The following is a 16686-nucleotide window of genomic DNA, read 5'->3' on the forward strand; positions in this document are numbered from 1 at the left end:
GAAAACGTTAAAAACAGGTAAGTGTTTATTTCTTTTTCTTTGTCTGTCTGTCTCCCCTCCCCTTTCTTTCTCCCTCTCTCCCTCTCTCTCTCTGTCTCTTTTTTTTCCCCATCTCACGGTCTATCTCTGCAATGAATATTTTAGCTGCAAAATTTATTTTTTTACTGAGATTTGCAGATCTGGTCTGAAAGGTGGGCAGTATTCTGCTTGAAGAGGACAGACAGTATATGAAATATGAGTAAAATGCATTGCGTCCCTCATTTCTGTTTGAATTGCATAAACATGAAGTGCCACTGAATAATTGATGAGTGTCATATATATATATATATATATATATATATATATATATATATATATATATATATATATATATATATATACATATATACACTCATGTGTGTGCATGTGTGTGGGTGTGTTTGTAACAGGTATATATGTTAAATGCAGGTTACAAGCTTTGTCATTGTCTATCAGTCAAACCCTTTCAAAATCTTGTTTTCTGAATGAACCCTGAGACCAGTGAGTGGGGGAGCTGATGCAGCACACCGAGGGCATCTCAGCTCTTCCCTCACCTGGAACGCGGCACATTTTTTTTTCTCTCTCCAAAGGCTCCGATTATGCCTGTCGTGTGTGTCTGAAATGCTAGCTATCGGCGGGGACGTGTTAAAAGCCCGGGTCGGGGGGTGTTTTATTTGAAAAATGTAGATGTTGGCGGTGAATGTGGGCGGACAGAACCCCTGATAACAGGTCCGGCTCCCAGGAAGGCGACGCTCTCTGCCTCCCGCTCGTCTCGAGTCATTTGCATTATTTATTTATCTCGCTGGAGCAGCACCCCTGTCTCAGCGTTGCCTTTGGACGTGTTGAGCTGGCTTTGTGCATGCAAGGGACGCTGTAACTCTGCATTCAAAAGTGGAGGTGGGGGGGGGGGGGGTAGCAACCTGGGAATAGACTGTGCTTGAGGTTGCTGCTTTCCTACATTTCCGAGCTTGAGGCTAACACATTCCTCCTTAGCGCGGGTGGATGTGTTCTGTGGTTTTACGAGCTTGTGTTCCTTGTGTGTGAACTGTGCAGTTGGCAGCCATGGTTAATGCTGAGATGGCTGACAAATGCACTGATTTCTTGCCATGGGGCAGCTTGCTGATGCACCCATTCCCCTGTGCGGGATGGAAGTTTGTCCCCTCTCTGCTCTGACTTCCTCTCTCGAACGCTATGCCGATGAGGTGGAGGCAGGCAAAGACGCTGTCTCGCTCACTGGTTGGGTCAAACATGGTTTAGCACGCACAGAAATTGATCCTATTTTCCCTACACTGCAACATCAGTGCCGTTTCCTTCACAGCAAGAAGTGTCAGGTCTTATTTTAGTTCTCTATGTATCCTAGCTTGTTGTGCCCATAATGTCAGCATTCCAGTGCTCACCTGGTGCAGTCACTCAACCTTTCTGTGGGGCTTTGCAGTCAAACATACGCATTCTGTCACCCCAGCTCGCCTTCGCTTCCTGACTGCCAGCCAAGCCAAAATCATGCCACTCGTGGCTCCCCGGATTTTGCTCCAGGAAAATTGAATCGCCCATAAACTTCACAGATATTTTTCATGTTATTAAGAAACTGCTCTCCATCAACCTGTCATTATCACTTTGGCGAACATATGCGCTAAGAATGCTTTTGTGTTGTTTAAAGTCACCCGGATTGATGGATGAAATTGAGTGGTAGGTGGGACTCGTGCAGTACCTGGGAGTGTATATATGAATGCTGAGAGAGCACACAGGAGAGAAGCGGGGTGAAGGTGTATCGTGGGCTCTGTGATTAAGAGGATTGTTGATGTAGCCTGACAGACAGCATGTGACGGGAGATCAGGTACCCCAAAGTGTGATATTAACAGATTGGTGAAAGAAACTCAGATCATATTAGCGAGTCCCTGATCGAGTTAGTCTCATATACGCGGACTTCCTCGTGTTCAGCCAGACTACAGTTTTTATGGTATGATTTTGAAATATGACGCTGTTAGAGAAGCTTTGGGCGTGAAACATGGCTGCCAACTTGAGAGCGTCAAACAGTCTGCTACTATTTAAAAGCGCAGTCTCCCTTTATCCCCTGAACCCTGCATTGCTATAGTGAGGGTCTTTTACTTTTTGCACTGTTAGTTTTATATTAGATGAAGAAATAGTGTCACACTTTTATGTGTATGTGTGTCGCATGTGTGTTCAGTCAAAATAAGTGTCTTTCTCTCAAATGGGCACATTTTGAAATGGTCTTTTCCTTGATGGTTGTGGTCAATAAGAGTATTGCTTCCTGTATTCACCTCCAGTTAATGGGGTCTTGTGTTTCACAGTCTTCATAGTAAATTGATCTGCAGTGATGCTGATGGTGAGGTATAAGGAGCACCAAGTGGTTCTGTATTGATTGTAATTATGACAGTGAAGATGACGACGATTATGATGATGATGCCAGTGATGATGATGCTATCAATGACAATGAAGGTGATGAGGATGATGGTGAGGTTGGCAATAGGTATATTGGTATTGAGGGTGATGCTGATGTTGAGGATTTTGATGGTGATGATAGTGATGAAGATGATGATCATCATAATGAACAATTTACAGTCTTTTAACTGAGCATCACAGTGGTGGTAGATGGTTGTTGCCAATAGGCTTCTGAGATTCATAATATGTATATTGTCATGAAAATATGTGTGAGTTCTTTCTGTGTTGGTATCAAAAGCCTTTTGTGCTGTTTGCCCAAATAAAGAAATGATTTGAGGATTGGTACTCATGTAATTTTCTTACAAGTTTGTTTATAAGGATGAAGAGTACATGATTTGAAGTATTTCTTTGCTTTAATAAATATTGTAATATGTTACTTCTGTTTCTTTAGAAACACAGCATTATTTAGAAATCATCATTGAGATCTACATTTTTCCCCAAAATGAGAAAAATGGAAACCATGAGAAGATATTCTGTCTTCATAATAAAACTATGTTTTATCTTTTACATGCTCATTTTAAGATATATCATTCTGCAATTGGATTTCAATATAAAACAGTATTTCACTAAATCTCTCTTTGCTAGCCACCTTCTTTTAATTGGCCATAGAGTGCACTTTGAGATAGGCTCTGGCCTGATTTAACAGTGACAGCATGGTGTTTCTTCATTTCCCTACAACACCGGCGGTCATTGGTTGTTATGGAGACCAGAGCAGGCTGATGTGATGTCACAGGGACCACCAAGGACAAGCCCTGTCTGTCCCCACGAGTTTAAGAAACCATCGAGTCAGGTGCCTCTTATTCGTTTATCTAATTCAACCTGGGATCACAAAGGCTAAAGATCTTCATCATCTCCCTGTAACAGTGCCAGACTCATTAGAGGTGTTTAGCTCTCCTGAAACATCAATACAATATTTCAGCATGCCAGACAGCAGAGAGATCACTGTCTCTGTCAAAGCAAAATCACTTCCCTGTTGACATGTTGGGAATGCAGTGCTCTTTCCGATGCAACATTTCCATGAACGCAAATCACAGGCCCATATGCCGAGGAGCACCACATTATATGGCAACAGCTTGTTTTTGTGCTCTGTGCGTGTGCGAAGTGATACAGAGGGCTTCCTAGCAGCATCATTTTGCAAAGCCTCTGTAACAGGCTGTGAATTGTGCCTACCGACAGGCAAAAACAGTAAGAGGCAAATTGCACTGGCTATGATTTCTTTTTTTTGTTCTGTATACACGGCTGTGGTATAACAGGCATCGCCCCTTCAGGGGGGTGGGGCGGGGGGGGGGGCGGTGGAGCAGTAATGATGGAAACGGGGTATTTGCATGAAAAGGCCTGTCTGAATAAGGGGGGACCAAAAATGTTTCATGCTGGCATTAAGCCGCCCCTCCCCCCACCCTCCCCTTCCACCGAGGCACCCGTCAGACCCCAGTTAATTGATCTTTGTGTCTGCCTCCAGTCTGATTCATTTGCATGTCTGTTGACCAAAGCCCCAGCTGTACAGTAAAGCGTTAATTGAAAAACACAGACCCCTTTTACGTGATGTGAATGCAAAACACAACAATGGCCAGCTCCTCCCTCCACTCTCCTTCATCTACTCTATAAACCACGCTCTGGGTATGTTCTGCCCTGACAACAGTTCCGAGAACAGCTTGCCCACCACCAGTCCAAACCCCAGCCATTTAGTGTACAATTTTGATTCTGATCTAGGATCAGTTGCTGAAGGACAAAACATGCCTACACCCAGAGGACACAGACAGAAAATTAGAAGATGCACCTACATTAAAAAGGCTTGCATTGTTTTATGTATTATGTTGTATTACACATCAGTCAAGCTCAGTATATTTGTAAAGGAAGGCAGAATTAAATAACAGCCTACAGCTCATCTACCTTAATTGTAATGGATTTTGATATTTAGAAAATATGATTTATGACAGACAAAAGGTAACAGGATGCAAGGAAGTTTGTACTGAAGAAGAAATATTTAAATCACTGTGATTTCTTTTCCATCAAGAGAGAAAATCCTGTTCAAAATGTGCACATTCCTGAGCAGTCTTTCACATGAAACGAGATTGAATAGAAGAATAAATTGTTGTCCTTAATTTTCCCCTATGCACACAAGCTCAGAGAATATTCAATAGAGACTACAGAATATTTCCTGCACTACATTTGAGCAGAGCCTTTGAGTACTTGAAATACAGACATTTCAAGGAATTACAGGAGGATTCAAATTCACAGACCCAGGGTGATGTCATTAATGTAGGGGTTCATGGTTCGACTGGCGCTTTATTATAGAATTGGCCTTGATTAAATTATACCCTTGACCCACCCATCAACTGAACATTAGAGATTTTACACATCATAGTTGGTTTTCTTAGAAAAGGTACGAGTGCCTTCAGGCGAACCAAAGGAACTGCCGCTCTTTATGCTATTTGCAGGTGGGTCGAAATGTTGATTTATTCTGGGCCCTCATCAAAAAGAAGACTCCAGGGTTACCTAAAATAATTTGTACATGATATGAAATATAGACGTCCCTGGCAGAAGCTAGAAACTTCTACAGCACCGGCACACAAGCATTACCCTCACTGTTAAGCCTAAGAAAAGGAAGTCTGTTGTTGTCATTGATGATTGACTATTGTCATAGTTAACGGGCATGGTAGGTAGGTGTTTGCAAACTTAGGTGTCACAATAATCTCAGTTATGCTGAGGACATTGTTGTTGCTTTGTTAATTATTCAATTTGCTATTTTTATTATTGTTAGTTTATATTATTGTTATTTTGATATTATTGTTTATATTATTGGTCATCTGTGTCCACATAGGTTTGAACATTTGTGTGTGTGTGTGTGTATGTGTGCGCATATATGAGAGTGTGTGTCCATGTATATATGCGCACCTCTCTATGTGTGTATCTGTGTATGCAGTCAAATCACAGATTGCGTTCCGCCACCCAAGTGCTATCTCTTTCTGTAGTGAGATGGAGAGACATATAGTGCGAGAGAGAGAGAGAGAGAGAGAGAGAGAGAGAGAGAGAGAGAGAGGGAGAGAGGGAGAGAGTGAAAGTGCAGGCATTCAAGTGAGACTTCAATCCTTCACAGTACACAGCCTCCGCAAAGTCTTCCAAATGACCCTTTATATCAATGTGCCATGTCCATACCGCTCTAAATAGGCCAGCAGTTTCAGAGAGATAGATGTATATATACCAGCAATTCAGCAAACTACAACCTGCCCAGGCTTTCCTCTGGGTTCTGACCCACCTGGCATGAGGGGAAAGGAGCAAGAGGTGGTGGGTGCAGTCCTGAGAATCCAAGAAGAAGTACAGTATCAGGGAGGAAAAGAGGTTTGCTCATTCCCAGATGTGGCATGCCATATTATTTCTCTGAGAAAAGCCTCAAACAAAATACAATGCTTCCACAAAACCAAACCACAAAATTTAAACAACTATGCTAATTCTGTGAAGTATGCACACTTGTAAAATTTGACTGTGACCTCACCACCCATCACAAGACATTGCTGTTGGTGACTGATACCTACAGCACCACATTTTCAGACTGTACACCTGCATGAGAAAACAGCATCTGAAAACTGAAAGCTAACTAAAATACAAATTAAATGTCCAAATGTTGGGATTGTTGAAGGGTTTGGGTGTGCAATGGCCGTGGGTGCTGACATTCACCTGTGTCCAGCTTTTCTCTTACGGAAGCATGGATCAAGGCTCTCTTCATCCCATACGCCCACACTCCTGTCAGAGCCAGTGTGAGATCGCCATTTCAAAGACTATAATGCCAAACCACTCACTGCTGAAGGAGGCCCCTGAACTCATAATGAGCTGAAATCATAATTGGTGTGGTATTTCTAGCTATGATGGGTATTTTTTTATGTTTGCTCGTTTTTTTTTTTTTTTTACACTTTATGTTTTACAAAAGCTGGGACTTGGCAGCTGCTTCTGGACTGTCTGAAGATCAACCTGATGATTTAGATGTGAAAAAGAACGGCAAAATAAAATTTTAAAAAATCTGCCATGACAAGGCCTTTGTTTGCAGATCCAGGAAATATAATGTCAAGAACATTGTAGTATGCATGAGCAGAATACCTGTAAATAGGGAACCAATGAAGAAATCACCATTCTGACAAATTTTAGATACCGTTTTGAGTGCCATGGTTAACTGGAAGCTGTGTGCGGGTTGGACTTACGCTTGGCCTCGCAGAGACACCAAGAATGGTTAATGCCGTATGTAACAGCCACCTCTCCTCTTGAGAATGAATTAGCTCTCTTCCAGAAAGAGGTTGCGCCTCGGAGGTCAGGTGATGCGGGCCTCCGCCTCGCCGAAGATGCGGAGAGCGGTGCGAAAATCAGACGCGGCGACGCAGCGATGCGGCGGGCCATCAGAAACAAAGGGCTCGGCCCTCGTATCGCAAAAAAAAGAAAAGTTTATTTTAAAAACCTAATCGGTGACAGCGCCTGTGGATGACTGCCGGGCTGGCGCTGGGGACATTCAGGTGAAGGTGTGCTGATTAACGCGTCCTAACGGCGAGGCTGTCAGCTTCTCTCTCTCCCTCTCCCTCTCCCATCCCCAGCGCCTCTGTTGTGATCCCTGCTAGTTATTTCCTCTGTCACGTTTTTCATCTTCCCGGCATTGCCAACGTGGCGTCTTTAATCTTGCACCAAACGGAACTAGGCTACTTCACACTTTCCGTCTGTTATTTTTTACTCCTCTTCTTTCCTGTATACGCTGTGTTGCAGAACTTCCCCCATCACAAAGCATCATTATCCAGAAAACAAAACCTAGAGTTTCCGAATTCCTCAGTTGTTAGTCTTTTTGTTGTATTTGCTTCTCTTTCTCTCATCGGGATGTATGATTACAAAAATGAGCACAGTCGATTCCAGCCATTTTTGAAATATGATTTTGAAATCCGTTCTTTCTTTGTATTTCATTTTCAAAACAATATCCTGTTTTAGGTTGTTAAAATATATTTCATTTATACAATTTTCCTTTTGGTACCAAAACTCGATTTTTCACCACAAATGATCAGAAATGTAACATTTAATTCGAGAGTTGTTTACTTCATAAAATGGATCTGGGTACTACTCAGAAAAGGTGCAGTAATGTATAATAAATCCTCAGCATGCAGGCACATTACATATAAGTGTGGGGGAAGGTAAATGAAAGTTACGTGTACTTTGTGAATTCATAACAAATGTATAACAAATACAACTCTTTTTGATTGTGTATGAAAACGATTCATAGATCATAGAACCTTAATGTATGTGGTGATCTTATCTGCTAGTTTAGAATATTGGATCAACTTAAATAAGCATGACTGAAACTCCCTTTATTTAAGAAAGTGAAATGCTTAATTGCTAAACCAAGTTAACAGATCTGAAGAATTACATTAACTATTAGATTTTGTTTTACTTCATTTCCCCAATGTCCAATGTTGATTTTTTTCACATAATAAATTAGCTGTTAATAATAATAACAATAATAATAATAATAACAATAATAATAATAATTTCAACCCAAATACTTGAGTGAAGATCAGTATGATCATAGTGCAGACTGGGTACCTTCACACCACTGAAAGAGGACATGTTATCACTGAAGCCACATGAGCTTGTTGTATCTTTTTGCTAATTGCTCCATTAGCATAGAATATCCCATGGAGTGTGAGGTTACCCACTGAAACCATTTGCAGAACCTCAGAAACTGAACAAGGAGCCTCAATGAAGGGTACACCATGATACGCCATGTCCTCCTAATGGGTTGGATTCTTCATCTTTGGCACATGAACAATTATAGTTCACTCAACATAAGATCAAAATAAGTCTGTTGCAGTTATTCAAATTCATCAGATTTTTTTTTTCACAAGTGATCTGTTACTGCCAGACATTAGACATAAGAGAAAAAAACACAGTGAAAATGAATTTGTAGACTGATGCTATAGTAAAGGAAAATATTCAGTTGGATAATAAATTACAGAATATTGTATTTCTTAATATGTTTTCATATTGAGAGGATAAAAAGAGGATAAAACTGTGCTTTACATGTGCATGCGGACTCACATGCGCGCACACACACACACACACACACACACACACACACACACACAAAACAAATGGGACAGTCCTTCCACATCCCCCTAATGACAACATTTCTAACAAGCTGGTCAGATAAACCATGTTTTTACCTGAGCCAGAATGCATTCCTCTCACCTCCCCAGTGCAGCCCTTTAAAAAGCTGAGTGAATCATTGTGGCCATTGTTTCCAATGGCAGCTTGTTGAGTGTATGCATGAAACCACCTTCATTTTCTAATATGTCAAGACTGAGGGATAAAATGCCCCCCCCCCCCCCATGTCTGGTTTCCAGTTAAGTGAATATGTGTCTGTTTTAATTGGTGCTCTCGGCAGAATCGAGAGGCTAATCTTAGCCATAATTTATCCAATTTGCAGCCCCAATTTAAATGTCACCATGCAGTTGCAGTTCTGCTATCATCTATATCCTTAAATAGCTCTACTGTAGACGCTGATACACAAATTGTGTCTTCCTTTTTGCGGAAGAAAAATGACATTCTCCAGAATTGCTCTGCTGAACTAAACAATTCTAATGTGTCTAAACTCGGCTTCTGAATCATGACGGAACCATATTTTTTGACTTGGAATTCACAATAGATCGGCGCCACAAAATGTTCGTACAATTGTGGATCTTTAAAGGTTATTTACAGCTTTTATTTCGATGGAGGAAATGTGTTGCCTAGTATCAGTGCTAAATTGCTCAATCCCATGTTAAGAATTGATGTATTTTGTGTGCTCTCTGCTAGCCTTCCCAGATGACCTGAGTTTCCAGTGTACAAGTTCAGCAGGTGCCTGGCAAACAGTTATATCACACTGTTACCGCTCAATACGGTTCTGGAAGTTGAACATAATACATATTACAATAATTAATCAACTACAGTACAATACTATGCTGGCCATCATATTCAAAAAGGCCGTGTCTTCAATCTCTTCCCCTCCCCCCAATAATGATAATGATTTTTTTTTTCCACTTTTATTATTGTTTTATACGTGGCATTAATCTCCAGAGTTGCTGCAATTCTCTTGTGTACTCATAGCATACTGAATTCCAGAAACATTTTTAAGCACATTTATTAAGAACTCGTTGATAGATATACTCTATCATTGTTACATCTATTAAATGAGAAAGATATGTAGATGAACCACCAACATGAAACTGTATGGATTAAAATGTAAGATAAATTCATATACAGATGTGTTACACAATGGACACCTTTTCCCCATATTCATGACTAAAACCCCTGTGGACAAAAATATACTTATTATACATGAGTATACTGAGTAAAATACATTGGAAAATGTTTCTCAGAAAAATATCTATATTAAGGAGGGAGAGTGATCATTATAAATGAAAAGCAAAAAGATTCCTTCCATTGTTTGAAGAAGAAATTTTTATCATGCAGTACAATGCCCTCTAGTGGTTATATTGTGCACCTGAAAACAAAAGGATTACTGTGAAAGGGAAAGTTTTGGAAAAGACCCACAGCTAACCTTGTTTACCCCTAAACCCTGTCATTCTCTGTTTCTTCTACCCTTTGTGAAGGCAGTGTATGTCTTAACCCACATCTTCTCTGTATTATTGCACACTTGCTTAGTTCAAGGTTATTCGGTTTGCACGCTCCCCACCTGTGGTTATAGTCGATTACTTGGGGGCTATACACCACAGTCTATAATGTCTGTATTCAGTCAGAGACAGTGCACTAATGACATCCTAAGGTTGGCGTCCATGTCACCAAAGGCATTTCTTTCTGCGGGTTAACAGTGACATGGCAGGACAAACCATGCAGATACAGGGATAGACCAGTACGATTCCAGCACAATTACCGCTTTACAATTACAGACAGTCTGCTACTCACTCTCAATTGGTCTACTGTACTTAATACTGTACAACTGTGTACATGCTGTGTAAAGTTGGAGGCAATTCTATTTAGATGCAGTCAATTCAAGAAATGAATTGAAATTTAATTAATTCACTGAAAAATCTTCAAAGAAATAGATGGGTGATTTCAGTTAATTCTCTGAATTGACAAAATTGAAACAGAACTAGGAGAGACTGTGCCAATGCATTTGCTGATAGTGTTATACAACATTTATGAAGAATATTGGGATTTTATATATTTTTTATATATTTTTAAATATTTTTTATATTTATTTTTTTATAAGCTTCTAAAACAATGAAACTGACAAAATTTCATTGAAATAAACCTTAGGAAACATTCATTTCAATATCCCTACCTTTGGTTAATTTCAGTGATGTCAGTCGGAGATGTATATAACACAGTGGTATTCACAGTTCTTCTTGTAGAGCAACACAATTTGTAATGAATGTCATACCAGTATCTACCAGAAGATGTCGCCATCATACTTGTGCTTGAGTGTGAAGCGCCTGAACATTTTCAGGCCGTTTCTGAAGGAATGTGTGAAATAAAGGTGTCACATTAGCCAGGGTAAATTAGAATATTGTTTTTAACCTTGCCTGCATGTGCAGAGGCCATGTTTTTAAATGGGAAAGGTCAGCCGTTTAGATTTTTAAAAAATATTTTTTTGATTCAAGCATAAGAGGTTAATGCTAACTTTTAAAATGAAGTCCTGTTTAGGTGATGAAATTTATAACTGATTTTGTCCATAATAACATTTAGAAAAAGGTATCTAAATGCAAGACCTGGGCAAGGACTACTAATCAATAGTTTCTGGTAAATGCAATGCTCTCTCTTTCTCTTCCTCACTCCTCATGAGAAGCTGTAGTTTAATAAATAACCCAAACTGTAAACAGGTAACTACACACTTTTTCTCTCTCTTCATCAAAATGGAACACAAACATATATTCACACACATTGTCTCTCTCTCTCTTTCCCTCTTTACTTCTCTCTCTTTCTTCCTCTTTCAAACACACACACACACACACACACACACACACACAGCATCTCTTTAGCTCACTACTCTCTCACAGCTTCCCATGGACTGCAGTGCATTCACTTCACAGCTGAAATGCCTGGGAAGGAGATTTAATTGTCTTACAAACTACATCTGTGAGTGACTATGGAGATTACAAGTACCCCTTTATTATACCCCCGGCCTGTGTTGCTTTATTCATTTTTTCCTCTCCTTTCTCTTTGAAAGGGACCAAACAGACCCCAGCAGGTGAAAGTAAAGAGACCTGAAAGCCTACCCTTTCACACCATAACAATGCCCCCAACCCTCTCCATGTTCCCATATTAAAACATGATTAAATCTCTTTGTATAGGCTATTGATACCAGGTGCGAAATTAAAACCAACTAAAGTTTGTTTTGTGTGTGTGTGTGTGTGTGTGTGTGTGTGTGTGTGTGTGTGTGTGTGTGTGTGTGTGTGTGTGTGATTGTGTATAAATGCAGATGTCTTATGTAGTATAATTAATACAGTGACCTGTGAGGACACATACGTGTTATAACAATGCAAGTGATTGTGTATAAATGCAGATGTCTTTATGTGGTGTAATTAGTACAGTGACTTGTGAGGACACATACATGTTATAACACTGTGGGATTTTTAATTTCTTTTTTTTCTGGACTGTGATGATTGTGTGAAAACGCTGTCAGGGAGCACACTCAATAGTTTCCACACTCGGTCTGTACAGAAACACTGCAGCTGTGTGTGTTTCAGGTCTTATTCGTAGACACTGTGGGTGTTGTCTCTTTCTCCATTCAGGATTAATTGCCTCTTTTTCACTAATTTAAATGAAAATACTCACAGGAAATGGCCAATCAGTCTTTTTCTCCCCTTTGAAACAGGATATTGCTCAATGAATTACATTTTCTCAGATCATTTTTGGGAGGCATTTTACAGATACAAGATTTCTTTAATGACATCTGCACAATTAGATGTTATTTTAACAAAAGCATTATTATATAATAAAACTAGTGTAAATTAATTATCTTTCATTGGTTTTACAATGTTTCAGCTTACAGAGTATCAGCTTTGAGAGGTTCCAATGCTCATTAGTGTGAAACTACGTCACATAGTTAAAAAATATATATATTTTCTAAAAACAGCTATTGCTTGAAGAGTTTGTATATTGAATAAAATGTTCCTAAAACAATTTATTAAAACATTATGCATTTGGACAGTTTGTGACATGAAGATTCTGTAAAAGACCAAATCACACATGTGATAAAAGAGGACATATTTTCATGGATATTGCAATGTTTGACTGGCAATGTTGAATGGTGATGTGTAAGTACTATGAAAGACAATACAACAATATAGTGTGCACGTTTTTAACATCTGTCTCTTTTTTAAATGGGTCTTGAAACATTTAGGTAAAAAAGGGTTCAGATGAACACAGTCATTCTAGTTCTGATTTGTAATATACACTGAAACAACAGCATTGGAGAAAGTGATTGCAAATCTTTTGAAGTCATGACCCAATGATTTGTCAGAGATTATTATTATTATTATTATTATTATTATTATTATTATTATTACTGTACATGGTGATATTAAAGGGCGATTTGGAAGATTAAACTGTAAAACAAAGATGCTGATCTATTAAATGAGTGGTGTATTGGGTGAATTATGCAAATTCAATGTAAGACATAGGTTGGCCTTACAAATATTTTAAAAATCTGTAAAATAAATTACACAACAACCATGCATTGGTATCCGGCTTCCTTGTTTCTTCTGTTTCATCTTAGAAAACGTCTTCTGCTGGTTCTGTGAGATCTTTGGATGCTGTTTCTGTGAGATCTTCTTTGGAATAATCTAGAGATATGACTGGGATGAAAGATGAATTGCTGGAAATGGAAGTCAAGTTAAACAGGGAGTTAAAAGAGAAAGCAGAGCGTATTTGTGTGTGTGTGTGTGTGTGTGTGTGAGAGAGAGAGAGAGAGAGAGAGAGAGAGAGAAAGAGAGAGAGAGCCAGAGAGTGCAAATATATGGTTGTGTTCTGTTTTGATGGAGCTTTGTCACACATTTACGTTATCCCAGACAAATACTGCTGTCAGTTTTGTTCTTTTGTCATTCACATTCCAAATCCTGGATTTTGACAATTATCATGCAAACTCCTCCTGATCAAAACAAACAAACCCTGTCTGTTATTGAGTTTCAGAGCTGATTTCGCATTGCTTATTCAATCCCATGTGTCATTTTCTTACGATTTTCCTCCGCTGTTTATTTGTATAAATCACAACACTATAGGCACAGAGCAGCGTGCAAATGCAATATTGTTTAGTGCAATACAGAGTGTGATATACAAACTGTAAACATGTAACAGGACAATAAGTGATCATATGCCATAAAGATAAAGAGCTTCATTTATGGCTCAATGTACTGTACATACTGTTGACATATGAAATTCCACTGTGGAAACAGCAGGGGGCAGTGCACAATGGCACACAAGTGCTACTTATTGCAAGACCATAGTAACTGATTTGTTGCAATGAAATAATATAAAATAAGGTGAGTCTGTGTCTATATAATTGGTTAAAGGCAAACTGACAGATATGGGCAATAAAATCTTCAAAATATATACTTTACTGCCTTGTATGCCTTGATCTATCATACACCTAATATTCATGTTCCCTCAAAACAGCATTCTGTTGGATATTGATATCAGATAAGGATAAATCACAAGACGATTTCAGAAAGATAACACCAACAACACAAACTACCATACCCCACAATGATTACAGTATACACCTCGACCCTGATACCTGTAGTTTTTCCATAGTATTCCAAAGAATCAAGACTATGTCCCGAAATAGGTCTTTGCATTTTGTGCTAAGCTAAGGAATCAACAAAAATAAACGTTTAAGTCAAACAACCATAAAGTGGGAATGTTGGTTAGTAGAACGGGAAAGAGAAACTGTGGATTAGAGAGTTGAATGAAACCATAGCGCCACTGAAGGCCGTGTGCTGTGGTTTCCTCTGGCTTGGGGGCAGTGTCTTATTTCCATTATGAGTTTGATAACTCTTTTTTGCAGCGCTGAAGAATTAATCAGATTGATAAATGTAACTGTATAGATCGTCTCGTTTTAAACACTTGACTTGTACTGTTGCATAATAACCCTTGCATAGTTATGGTTTTTTACCCTTCTCAAAGATTTCCGTCAATATATACATGATTGACGTACACCTACTCAGGGCGTTTTATTTTAAATTACGACGTTATAAATTGGTACACACGAATGCTGCATTGGACATAAATGGCTGTTAAATTTGAATAAATACTTGTCACTTGGAAAGGCAGTGCTTCATTTTAGCGATACCAGGGTAGGCATTGTGCTGTTTCAGTCGTAATTGTTCCCTCAGCAATTGCAGCTATAAGGCTTTCAGGTTTCTCCCAAATTAATTTTCTTGGACTACTCAGAACGGCTGTTCTGTGATTGTGTGGAACTGCAAAAGTCAGAAAAATAAAGGAAAAAATAAAACGGCGGCACAGGTGAAAATAACAGGTTTTGAAATGAGGCGAAAGACAGGAAAGACAGAGGCCTCCCCAGCTGGTTCGTGCCGAGAAGCGCCCGCGGGCACCAGTGAAATGTGTTTAACTAAACGACGTTGTCATTTGAAGATGGCAGAGGCTTCGCGGCGTGGTGCAACCGCGGGTGCGGTGATGAACAAACAGAGGCGCGCCTTCATCACCCTTCGCAGCGCCGCTAGGCCCCGCGTCTGCCTCGCCGAGCAGTTATCAGACCTCTGCACATGATGCCTTTGGATATTACCTGAATGTGTAAGTTTATGTTTCAGTGGGGAGTGTCGTTGGTTCCTGCATGTTTGCAGTGACTTCATTCATGACAACTTGCAGTGGAGTCGTTACTTCGTAGACTCGTTAAGATCAGTGGACACAGGTTTCTCATGGTTTCTCTCTGGCTGTGCAGTAATTTAAACGTTTTTTTTTTTTTTTTTGGAGTTGGGTGGAATATCAGTTTTTTTAAAAAATATTTATCAATGGGTGCATTATTGTTACTAGTTAACTGTTCTATGTTTATGATCCGCCATATAAATACACTGTCTTTTTTGATATTTTAGATGACAAAACTAACGAGCGATGACAGACATGCAGGATGGCATCATTATTGCAGTGCTCATATACATACCTAATTCTGCTTTGTTGTTTCAGTGGAGTTTTTTTTTTTAATTAAGTTGAACATGCTATTTGCATTAACTATTGGCTACGTGGATTTGAAAAACTGTAACAGTCATAGGCCTACATAGGTTACTACATTTAAACTTGAGGCAACAGGTGAATTGTTGTTTGCATAATGGATTATTGAGGGCAAATTTAAAGGGAGGAAAATCTGATTTGCTTTATTCTCGTGCTTTCCACAGTTCCCTGGACCAAATATTGTTTCCTTTTAAATACATCCACAATTCACTGTTCAAAGCAAATTTATCATCCGCGTGGGTAGGTTTACCGAAAGGGTTACCGTACGATTCAGCTCGATTTTAATTAGCAACCGGAAGGCTCCGTTCTAATTGGCTCTGGTTGGCGAGCCAGGGCACCCTATTGCCGAGTACAGAGGTGGAGACGCGATGCTGGTGACGTGAGCGCGACTCCGCCTCCCACACAGACAGCGCAGAGACACCACCCACCTGCTCCCACCGTTGCCTGTCTGTTACTGCCAGCAGATCAACAGAGAAAACTAGCGACGCAGCCAGATGCATCTATGGTTCTGGTTTTGTTATGCGTGTTCGTTACTTCGAACTGAATCTGAGCAAATTTTTAATTTGTTTTTCATCATTTTAACAGTGGTATTTATGAACATAAGTTAAAACGCATATAGTATTTAAAGACATGCGCCCTGCACCGTCACACACTTAAATAATGCGAAAGAAAAATGCAGTAACATTTAAAAATTCAGACGAAAACTGGATCATTTTTCTCTATTTTTGAAAATGCAGGTTTCCAAAAATAGGGGCCCCAGCTCAAATGAATTTATACATAATGGTATCATTACCAATAGTCTATAAAATCTATTTTATTTCAGGGAAGAAAGCTCCAACAGTCAAACACTATTTTAAAATAAACTCACCACAGATAATAGTGGACGATTATTGGTCGTAAATACATACTGGTGGGATAAAGTGCTACATTGGGCGCTGTTACAGTGCCCTTGAAATATAACTGTTATTGTTGGTTTATAATTTCAGATATGGGGTT

Source organism: Megalops cyprinoides, chromosome 4 (assembly GCF_013368585.1).
Source record: "Megalops cyprinoides isolate fMegCyp1 chromosome 4, fMegCyp1.pri, whole genome shotgun sequence".
NCBI lineage: Eukaryota > Metazoa > Chordata > Actinopteri > Elopiformes > Megalopidae > Megalops > Megalops cyprinoides.